At 36.6% G+C, this 12,300-nt stretch overlaps 1 protein-coding gene across 1 annotated transcript in view; it reads right to left on the reverse strand.

Annotated features, from left to right (window-relative positions):
* Positions 1-12,300, reverse strand: part of LOC116722726 (cadherin-4-like) — a 272,168-nt gene that overhangs the window by 90,780 nt on the left and 169,088 nt on the right. The window lies entirely within an intron of this gene.

The raw sequence follows: 12,300 nt of genomic DNA on the forward strand, positions 1-12,300 counted from the left end.
TGCAGCTTGCAGAATACACACTGTATGCCGTGAGAGCCTCACCTCTTCAAAACAGATGATCAAGCAATCACATACATTTCAGAGAAAGACATTGTTGCAAGCAATGTCATTTTTTAATGTATGCTGGGATAACCTTGAGTGCAGCTATTTATTCTTTAATCCAGCAGGTTAAAAGTGTGGAGCACTTTCCCAAATTGGCCATGTGTTGCATGTGCCGCGTGCCAACAGAAACAGCCTCAAAACTATGTGTGTAGATGTCTGTGTTTGTGTGTGTAAACGTGTTTGGGTGGGAAATAAAAAGGTAAATATGTACACAAATGTCAGTGTACATTAAATACGTGTGTGCTGATGGTGGGGTGTGTGTGGGGGTGCGTATGTGTAAGGAAAAATAAATGAGCACTGCTAGCAGGTTCCTTTAACAAGTCTTGTTAATGAGAAGATATTTGAGAATTTTTTGGCTAAGAAGAGAAACCAGAGGCTGTAATCATCTGCTCAAACTGGAAGACACCATGCAGGCTGCAAAAAGTCAAAGGACTGTACAATTAGACCACACCATCTGCAAAAGAAGATGTAATGGAGTTGAAAACAAGCCAAAGAACCCATACAGTCATGGGATAAAGACAATTTCAATAACTACCAAGACAGCCAAATGCAACTGATTAAATAATAATCTGCAAATGTGATCACCTCTTTGAAAGCAAATATTTGAAGGTGTGTTTACACAGTGCTAAGGAGGATGCAAAAATGCAATAATTTGTGTCAATACTAAACAAGTATTGACTGAATGGAAAGGAAAATGTTTACTTGTCAGAAATCTGTTTAAAATATCCTATTTTAGTTGACCAATCTTTACAACAAGATGAACTAATGCAAGCTAATTGTGGAAATAGACTTGGCGTTTTCTATGGACCTGTGCCCACTGCAAAAGCTAAGTTTGCACTAAAATAAATAAATTTGTGGCTTTCTGAAGTCAGAAGGGCCTTAGGCAAACATGCCTTAGTGATGTGCAACATTGTAGCAAAGTCAAAGCTTGCCAAAGGCAGGTTGTCCCCAAAGGGTGTTTGACAGATTCATTTCTCATAGTTAAAATGATTTACAGAAATGACAATAATGTCATATTTTACTGGCAATTTGTAAATCCAACAAACATGATTATTCCAACATCTTAATCTGTCAAAGTTTTATTAATTTTTTTTAACTGAAAATGTGTGAGCTGTAGTTCTGTTGATGAGTGCCAAGCAATGACTTTGTGTATGTGTACATGGAACTGTGCAGTTGTGCTAAGCTTCCCCACAGTTGACTCACCTGACCCTAGTTTAGTGAGCAAAAGCCAACTGGCTCCTTATGAGGCTTAGAAAAATCACAAACCAAGTCCAGGGGTTTAAAAATGCCTCACTATCTTTGCTGTGTAGCATTACCATGATTCATCTCCACAAAACTGCAAAAGCTTGTGATAATCCATTTAGCTAATCCCTTCACGCTTTGGGCAAACAACGATAGGGAGTGAAGGGGTGGTTCTGTCTCCCTGGGGGAAAATGGTAACAGTGTGGGTCAGATATGGTCAAACTGAACAATTATTTATTTATTTTTTTTTTTTTTTTGGTTTTTGAAACAAATTGTAATTTACATAAGTAACATATATGATTATATTAAACTAAAATTATCGCAATTGTACAGAAATTTGGTCTGGTTACTACATGGGCCATTATAAAGTGTTTATATATTTGTCAGTCTTAAATAACCAACAATAAAACCATGTTGTATGTTATGAAATTATTAAACAAAGCTTTGAATATTTTCACCATTGTCTTAATTGCTGACTTTACATTCAATTAACAATAAGCCATTAGAAGAATACATCCAGACCTGGAATTGGTGCATATAGATGTTGCTACAATAATTGCATTTTGATATATTATGCAGCTAGACAAAACATCAAATACTTTAACAAATAGTCAGATAAAGTGAGGTAAAGAGAAGAATGAATCGTCAACAACCTAAAGGTAAAAGCGTCTAAGGCTTGCAGCAAAGATGTCTAGGTGAGTAAAACCAAATTTATTCCACAATTTTAATATGCTGACACATTTAAGGGAATCATTTGCTTATTGGGTCCTGCCATTCAACGCATGGAAGGCACCTGTTATTCTACCATCAACTGAATATCTCTTTATTATTGGGGCCTGCCATGGCAATGCATACGGAGAGCAGTTCAATGCATTGCAGTGCATGGAAGGCACCTATTATTCTACACCTCAAAACTGCTGCTTCCTTTCCCCAATAATGCAGCTAATACCACTGCGTGCCACCTTGCATATATCAAAATGTGCAGCTTTTTTTTTTTTTCTGGTTACTTTACTGCCACAAAGTAAAAATCTGATTTTTACTTCTGTGTTAAATGTCTGTCTTGTATTTCCCACCAATGGCAAAAAAAAAAGAGAAAACATTTTCACTTTTTGGCAAAATTCACCAACTGCACAATTCTACTTAAGTAGTAAGTAGTATAACATAAATAGTATTTCAAAAGAGCAAAAGACATCTTCTATTTTTTGAACAATAACAATCTGTTGCTAAAAGATGAGCGCGTTTTCTTACCCATAGGCATGGCTTCATCTTTCCTATAAGAAAAATACTGCACTCCAATCTGTGCTGTTTCTTGGTTGCAGAAGTTCACCTGGCTTTTTCTATTTATAAACATAGGATGCCACCAGTAGAGCAAATTTACAGCCAAACTGACATCTTAAGGGAATATGGCCTACACAGATGGCTACAAGATCCCCTCATTAGTATCAGAGGGTGATCTTCTCCCTGACAAGTAAGTCTTCACCATACCATTATCACAAAATAATAAGCATATATACCCCCTAATGGCTAAATATAAGTAACTGTGGTCCCAAGAGATTTTGTACACAAACCATATACAGGGAGAGATGTCTAGAGCCTTTTAAAGTTTTGTTCCAGTGTGGGCGTGAGGAATATACAAAGTAAACAAAAGACTTTAAAAGAGGAAATGATGGCTGAACAGTGTTTGATGAGAGCTCTTAGCCTGTAGCTATAGCACATTAGGAACAGATGAACTGCAGCCAGCTCCCACACTGTTAATGTGCAACACATTACAACTGCACAATGAGTTATGATTGCCATTAGAAAAGCAAAGGATTTAGACTTCACAGCTGGATTTAAAGAGCTGTCACTGCTGTGCCCTGTCCTTCTCCCACTACCCGCACCTACTGCATAAAACACTATGCTGACCATCATTCCACCGGACTTACCTTGCCGAGAGTTATTATAACCATTCAGAAATCATTTCCACTTTTGCAAATGCTCATGCATTTCCGATTTTATCATTAACACTATAGCCTTCTAATAGTCGTTTGAATTTAGAAGAAGTCTTCTCCATCATGACATGAATGTGTATGTATTAAAAAACAATACAGGTGCATCTCGACTAATTAATTGTCACTTAATCTATTGAAACTCCTATTATATAGATCAATATACACAGAAAGGCATTTTTCAAGCATTTATTTCTATTATATATTTCCTGGTTGACGGCTCTACTAACTTTGGTCCTGATAACACCCAGTGGAAAACACTAGCAGGTGACATGACTCCCCAAATCATCGCTGTGTATCTTACTCAAACAACTATAATTCTGTGTCTCTCTTCCTCTACTTTGTAAAACCTTGACTTTAAAATGAAAAGTAAAATTTACTACACTGAGCAACAGACCCAGTACTTTTACACTTTAACTCAGCTAAAATATTTGTAACAATATTTCCGATGCCGAAGTGCGATAACCCAAGGAATAAGATAGCTGTAGTTCATGTCCTTGATACAGAAACCTGTCCTCCTTGATGTAACCGAAAGGTCAGTTTATTTCGGTATAAGTGAAGTATTTACACTCATGAAAATGAATTACAACAGATTGCTGTATTTTCATTTTGAAATTAAACTGTATTCTTTGAATGGGCTTTGCCTGTCATCTAAAAAATGCTATTCTTGTTTTCCATTTTGCTTTGGCACCTTTTTCCTTTATTAAGGAAGAATAATTTATAAAAATTAACTTTGGAAAATAGTTTGGCTCTCTCTTCCTCTAGATCCCAGGTACTCTCAGCGGGCAACGTGCAGCCACAAGGAAACAACAATGCGTGTTGACGTCACAGAATTACAGCGTTTAATCCCATACAAAGCAACGTATGACTTAACAACAAAACTGCAGAGGAACAGAGATATACATTCATTACCTTGAGACAGGAAAAAATAGAGAAAGAAAAAACAAAGAAAAGCAAAGACGCGTCTTTGGAGAGAGCTGATGCAAAAAAGCAAAATAGTGGCAGCTGTCTGAATTGTTACTCCTGTGCACGAACTCTTATACTGAAGGTGTGTCTTTCCTTTTTAATATATTCAATTAAGGTGTACCTCTGGTTGACCAACTGGAAGCTACCTTAGACACTCAGAAAAACTTAGAACTCCCCCTAATTTACGCCAAAGATCAAAGGCCATTTGCTCTCTGGTTCGACAAAAGAGCCAACAGCTGCATCCTGGCCTCCTGGATTCTACGGTCATTTGGGTAAAGAAAAACATAAGATAAGATTTCACAGATACCTGTGAAATCCGAAGTCTCTCCCGTTATCTCTCCTTACATAAATTCTCAGGACAAACTTAAATCCCGAAATTTGGTTCAAAGAAAGGTTATCTTCACAAAACCCCATTTAGCATAAATTCTGAGCAATTTTCTAATACTAAACAAAACATTTTCATTCAAACAATTTCCATTTGATTCTGATATTGTCACAGATAGTACAATTTTCAAATACATTCATCATTTACTAGATTAGTAGTTCTAAAATTAGATAATACAATCTTCATTAAAAAACATGCTATTAATGCTTAGAAAAATGTCTTAGAAATTAAATGTTAGTTGTTTCAACATTCTATGTTGTATTCAGTTTTACACCATCCCAGATGTTGGTTCTGGAAGACTTTTGATCTTCTGTGAACCAAACAGCCTTCTCTCCTCCAGGCTCAAGTGATAGTGCCCTGGAGGAGATGCTAATTTTACGGCCTCCTGTGCTCTGATAACACAGCAGGAGCCCCATTGAGAGACCCCTTTGATCTGCATTTGGTTCCTGTTGTTTGAATACTTGCCCATACAAAATTTAGTTTTAAGTCCTTAACACAAACCTGTTCAAAATTAAGAAATTTGTTCAAAATAAGAATGTTCAATATACCTTTTACACATGCCGTAGGATTAACTGTATTAAGCACTAAAAATAATCATCTTTCCTCAACACCTTCCATTGTTTTCCTTCCACCTAATTTTAAATTAGGTTTAAATCTTGGTTTCAGACCTTCTTTAACAGCCAACCTCATCTCGATGGCTTTTTGTGGTCTACCCTCCTTGTAGAAGTAAGTTGGACAACAGCTAGGTGAGCAGTCTTTCCCATGATTGCTTATGGCTATAGTAATACTCAAATTTGATAAGAAACAGAATTTGTGGATTTATCTGTAAGCCATAATAATCAAAATTAATTAAAAAAACATCCTGGAACATATAAATCTGTCTGTATTTAATCTATCTGTAAGACTGAACTGAATTACTGCAATAAATGAACATTTTAATTGTACTCTAATTCGCTGAACATCACCTGTGCACAGCAAAGATGTCTGTTTAAATAAGATGTTTATCACTTTAGTCTGTTTTGATTGTGACTTTGTGAACTCATGAACCTTTCATTATTTTTTTTTCCTATTCTTAGGGTTATTAAGTTCCTGTATCCAGCCTAATAATTGTGCTGTGCACAATTTCTGACTAGCTATATGAGCAATATTTTGGAGGAGAAGAAGGAAAAAAAAGAAGTGGAAATGGGCAGAATCACAAATGAAGCATCCTCTCTTCCGATCACTCTGTCTTTCTCGCCCACATGAGCTATATCTCCCTCTGGGGCCAGGACTCTAACTGTGAAATGAATGAGAGGCAAAGCGTGGGTAGACGCTAACACTAAGATAATGACGCCGTTTTGTCAGCCCTGGCCCGGAGCTCCATCTTTGTTGATAGCGGAGACATGGGAAGATAGCACGACAGAAGAGAAATGCCTTGCTTTTAAACTAACAGTACCGCATTTCTCAAACACACAGGCATTTGTCATAGAAAGGACAATCCGAGTCAGATGTTTGACTTGCACAAAAACAAAAAACAGGACACAAAAACTATGTTCTGTTGAAAGTGTCAGTGTTCAAAAAGCAGAAAATCTTCTCAACATCTATGCCAGTCTCAGTGGGTAACCGAAGCAGATACTGTAAATAAAAAAAGTTTCTCTCTTAAACAATATGATTGGAGGTATTTGAACCAGTGAACAGATTTGATCTTTTCTACCATGACAAAAAATGAAAACCAAATTTTGTTATTATGTTGTGATGTGAACTGTGAAAGGCTAACCAAAGGAATCCATCAAAGCAACGATTGAAACTCATTATCGCTGCTGTTTTACATCAGAAAAACAAACAAACACACTGCAAATATTAAATGTGTTCTCCACGGGTTAGCCTAAGCCTCATTTATTTTGAGCCCTGCTGGAACATGATTTGTGTCTGCAAAAACCCATGCTGTGCATCCGATACCAAGCACTGCTTAGTTACGACTAAACCGGTGGTGACAACTGTTAATAGCACAGTCACGCAACCATCAGGAAGGGTGTGTGCAGCGAAATGTATTTATTTTTTGAATAAACAGGATGAAAAAAATTATGAAGTGCAAGACTTTGAAAACAGGTAATTAGATCTGTGACAGCTGAGGACATTATTATTGTCAGCAGGGATGGAAAAGTCTGCATCGCATTAGACAAAAGCACATGTCTGACTGGCATATATCATACTCAATGACTGAGTTACAGATTTCACATCAGGCAAACTGCGCATCAGCAGTTGGCATTATTATTCATGTTAGAAAAATGATGCTGCAGAGAAATGGGGAGAAAGTTTATTATTTGATCAATCACAAAATTTCGGGCACACTCTCGCTGAGTGTTTAGGTCTTCTCTCTGTCACGACTGATTGCCAACTGAATAAAAACACAGTGAAAGACAAAAGTCCTGTCAGAGCTTCATTAGCCTCCTCATTAGGAAGCTGTCTCATTTATGCCAACATTCTTTACTGCTGACCATTTGAGTCAAAGCTTAGGATCTATCATTATTAGTTCTCTTACATTTTCCCTGGTTGGTTTGGATCCAGTGACCCAACACTTAGACAGCATTTAACACCTGTTACAAAATACTATTAACTTTGAAATGTTTTAATAGTGGAAAATCATCTCTCCTGTTGTTACATTGAAATTATAAGTGATTTGAAAAGCAGCATTTTCTATCTGCTTGGGAATTCCCTTCACCCAAAACCTTAAAAACAAAGTCTCAACACAGCATGCTATAAAAATTGCCATTTAATTGTATTTAAGATGCTGGTAGGAAAATGCCGTGAAAATACTGAATTGACATGGATGACTCATCATAACTGATCCAGTAAGAAAGGCCAACCAAGGTATGATATATGAGGAAAACCCAGATGAGAAAATATCGATGGGTTAATTTGTGAAAACATGTCATCAGCTTCTCTGCCAAGGAAATCGTGTATTCCATTGCACTGTGGTTAGTACTGTATGTATTACTTACATAGTATGTTCCCTTTGAATCATTGCTTCAAAAGTAAAATCTGTTCCAAAAAATGTACTGTAGGTGTATTTTCTGTTACATTGTAAATTTAAAAATCTTAATGCCAAATTTTGCAAAGTCAAACAAAAAATCTCGTCAGATTTGTTTAATATAGTTCGTTAAAAATGATGCAATTTTTTATTTAACAGATCACAATGTTAGCTTTGGTATCCAACCCTTCTATGGTGTAAAAAAAGGGGTAAAGGGTTAGCAAGATTTAGTCACAGTCTCGGTAAAATAAGTATATGGCAGAATATCCAGATGTGTCTTTAAGTCTTTCAATTACATATTTTTTGTTCATATTTCTGATCCCGGAGAATTCTTTCATATAAATCACTGATGAAAAATCTAATTTAAGATGGACACTGATAATATGCAAGACATGAACACTGCAGAGATGTAGAAAAAAAACATTTAAAAAGTGAAGAAGTGCTGCAGTTGACAGGAGGAGATGTGTGGTGCATGAATTGGTGAGTGTGTGGGGAGTGTAATCAAAGGGAGGGAGAGGTGCATCATTATTCAGAGTAAGAAGCTGGCAGGGGGATGCTGAGAGGTAAACCAGATGATGGAAGAGCATATGATTCCCTTACTCCTGTCTCTTGCTGTCCCTACGTCCACCCCAGTTAAATCCTGAATTTGGAGCTGTGAGACGAGGAGCGCACAGCGGCAGGCGCAGTGCTACCCATCACTATCGCTATGGGGAACATAGTGCTGCATTTATTCTTAAATCAGAACATGGCAGGGGGTTGAGTGAGTTCACCAGCTCATGTATCTGTATTTGATATTGTGCATAAAGTACAGTGAATAAAAAATGATACACGGCAGCATAGCATCCTATCTAATAAAGGATATTTTGTGTTCTCAGATTTTAATGAATACAGTAGTCAGAAAACAGGTTAAAACAAATCTATCCTATTCATTGACTCATTGTGTCTCATTCTTGAATATTGTCTTTTCAGAGATTAAAGAGTTTGCACTGGTTGAACATGCAATAACATTGTGAGCACAGACAGGTGATTGTCATTTCAGCATATCACATGATAGTGAGTGGAATATATTGGCAGGAAGTGGACAATTGTCCTCAAGATCAATCTAATGAACAATGGGAGTACCAGCATTTGAAGAAATTTGCAAAGGGTTGTTGACAGGGTCAGAGCATCTCGAAAACATTTGCTTTTCTTCGGTGTTCCTGATCTTCAGGAGCCAGTATCTGCATAGGCTCTAAGTCAGCATGCCTCACACTGACTGCTGTTCACCATCAACAGAATTAAGAATAGGTATCAAGAATCAAGAATATGAAATGGACAAAAAAAAAAGAAAGAAAGTGTATCCAATTTTCTTTTACATTTCATCCTAAAACTATGCAATCGAGGCAAGATGGGAGAGGAAGTGTGATGCTTTGGACAATATTCCAGCAGTAAATCTCCTGTCCTCCCATCAATGTGGATGTTACTTTAATGTCGCCACCTGCCTACAAGTTTTTGCAAAAATGTGATAATGTAAAGACTGACTGGTGTATGCCTCAAATTTTGTCTACTTTAATTTTCTGTTACATATTTTTCTAATAAACTCTGCTTCTAATGCCATTTGTTGCCCCAACTTTAGAATTTTCAGTGAAAGTAACATCATATGTCCACCTTGATCCACTCCAACTACTAAAAAAAAATCATATGTCCACCTTGATCCACTCCAACTACTAAAAAAAATCATATGTCCATCTTGATGCACTCCAGCTACTAAAAAAAAGATGAACTACTATTAATAAAGTGTCCATATTTATAAAGCCTTCTGTTAACTCTAAACATACAGTTAACTACGCAACAGTTTTGAAATACTAACATGTTGTTTAGAGTATTTTGCCCTAAAAAGGCATTTTCTTTTTTATTTTACTTTCAAACAGCTCAAAAAATGTCATTCTATCTCTATTGAATATAGAATATTCAATGTTGAACAAATATTGAATATTTGTCTGTACTACGACTCATTAACAAACAAGGCTATGTGAAAACACTTGTAAAATTATAATTAAATTACTCAGAAATCATTTAAAGACACTATAAAAATAGATGCTATAATTTTCATTATGGGTTTTCTACTCCCTGTGTTACCCTTTTCTCATTGTGTACTCCAGTTTGTACATATTTCATTCAGAATATTGCTCGTCACTCTGATTCATAATAAAGAGTTAATATGTCTAAAACAAATGCTGTAAATTTAAGTTAAAGTTAGATTTTCAATATTTGTGCCAATAAACTCTGGATAGTTGGAAAAAAACAATACAAAGAAATCAACAAGGGATAACTCAAGACTTCTGTGATGCACTGTACATCTAGATTTGTGAACCTGGTAGAACAGTCCAATTACCGACACCCAAGTCTACAGACTCTGAGTTACATAAAACCATAACATTCCCATGGGTTTATTAAACCGAAAGATCCTGATAAAATCAAGCGTGTGTGGTATGGGAGTAAAAACGGGCTGTCATTTCAAGATGTCAGACCCATCAGTCAGTCTGACTAGACGGATTCAAGGGTAAATGGAACACACTCACATAAAGCCTTTTAACCTCATTTATGTTCTACATAGCTCTTTGCAAAGCAATATTTCATGCAACCATCCAGACACTCCAATACAACTTCTATTATGCATAGAAGTGCATATGTATGTATGTATGTATGTATGTATGTATGTATGTATGTATGTATGTATGTATATACAGTATGTGTGTGTTTATTTGAGAGTGCGGTTGGCTAATGTGGCTCTAATGAATCGTGAAGCACAATATCAATTCAGTCTATTATTTTCCTATTTTTCTTGTCATTGTGAAGTTTGCTTATGCAGGTGCCATCAGCAAATGCTTGCAAACTGTTCTATAGACGATTGAGACCCTTATTTAAATATTTCTCAATAGGCTGGTCAACAACACTCGCAAAAGAATTAAAACTGAACCTGGGACCTGCTACAGAGCCTCCAATTAACACTAAACAAAATGGATTTCACAGTCTAGACTGCACTTTGTCCTTGCTATTACAAAATCTAAGACACCTAAACTGATCAAGCCTCAACTGAATGGACTTTTATTTCATTTTTTTAAAATGGGAAAAGATAATTTTCAGTCTTTTGCAGCATTAGATCCACCCAGAATAAAAGAAGACTAAACTGTGATTTGTGAGACCTTCTATTTATTTGCATGGAGCTGAAAAGAGGTTTGATTTTTTTTTTTAATTGCCAAAATCTCATCTTGTGTGACTTTCATGAACCTAACCTGATATATTGAGGAGTCTCATTGGAGTCTCTGAAAATAAATGCATTATTACAACATTACACACACACATGCTCACCCCAACATTGCATTAATGGGGAAACCTACAAATTGCTAAACACAAACCACACCCCTATTGGTAGTTAATATTGCTAAAAGCACCAGCTCAATAACCAGACAAGTTAATGGTTTTCAATACAAAGTAAATTAAAAAGACCTTCTTCTGCAACCCATTAACGCCAAAAGGTTCCAGTGCCAGTCAGAGAGACACTGAAAGGCCCATATGTCTGAGCTTTTGGGGCAGTATTAAGATATATTATCTTATTAAGATAATATATTAAGGGCAACCCACACAGTATTACTGGATGGTTGATACTGTGGGTAGTAAATAACCACCTAATATTTAAAAACTAGAATTTATTTAATTTACTGAAAAGATAAAGCCTAAACCACTGGTTATGTTCTTCAAAGATGGACAAGCAGATGGTAAAAGAAACAGGCTGTTCTCTTCAATTTATTTGATGCCAAAAGAGAATTACTGGGAAAAAATGCAGGAGAAAACATGCACTAATTCATCCTGAAAGGTCTTTGCAGTGGAACGGAGGAGCCAAAAGATACACAGGCAGTACTACCACAATTATGTTGCCCTGCTGTCCAGATGTAATCAGAGCTGCACACAATAAACCGGAGCTGATAGGAATGGACCCAAGGAACTGAAATGCATCAAAGCCTAAATCTGATATGGACACTCTCCTCTTCCCTTTCTCTGCAGAGATAAAGACACTAAAGCTCCAGTCTAATGCTTAAAGTCAGTCAAAGAGCTTAGTGGGACCAATTTCAATAAGCCTCATGTTTTCTAGAATGGAAAGATCACCAGATGATGCAAAACAGCTGTTTTTAACTGTTTTAGTGGGCATTAATGCAGGTCTGTTTTCACAGCATACGCATTCAAGTGTGTACATCCTGTGTGTGTCTCTAAGTATTCACAAAATCTGGAAAATGAGATATTGGTAGAGTGCTCCTCGATGTTAAGTTCAAAACAGTGTGTGTCCTCCAGGTTGAGCGTGCTTGTTTATCTGTTTTTTTTTCCAGTGTGGTGCACACGTCAGGCAAAAAGTACAAAAAAGAGAGATAGAGATGACACATCAGGAGACAGTTGGAGCTGATACAGGCGCTGTCAGCCCTGAGGTGGCTATCTGCCGCCTCACAAGTTTTCTCAGCTCATTGGCAGACTTAGCCCTGCTCTCGAACTGACAAATGTCACTCTAAGTAGTGAAGACTTTTTAATAACATGAGATCGCATCTAGACTGCCAAATAAACATAGTAAAGCAAAA

This window comes from Xiphophorus hellerii, chromosome 1, assembly GCF_003331165.1.
Source record: "Xiphophorus hellerii strain 12219 chromosome 1, Xiphophorus_hellerii-4.1, whole genome shotgun sequence".
NCBI classification, from domain to species: domain Eukaryota; kingdom Metazoa; phylum Chordata; class Actinopteri; order Cyprinodontiformes; family Poeciliidae; genus Xiphophorus; species Xiphophorus hellerii.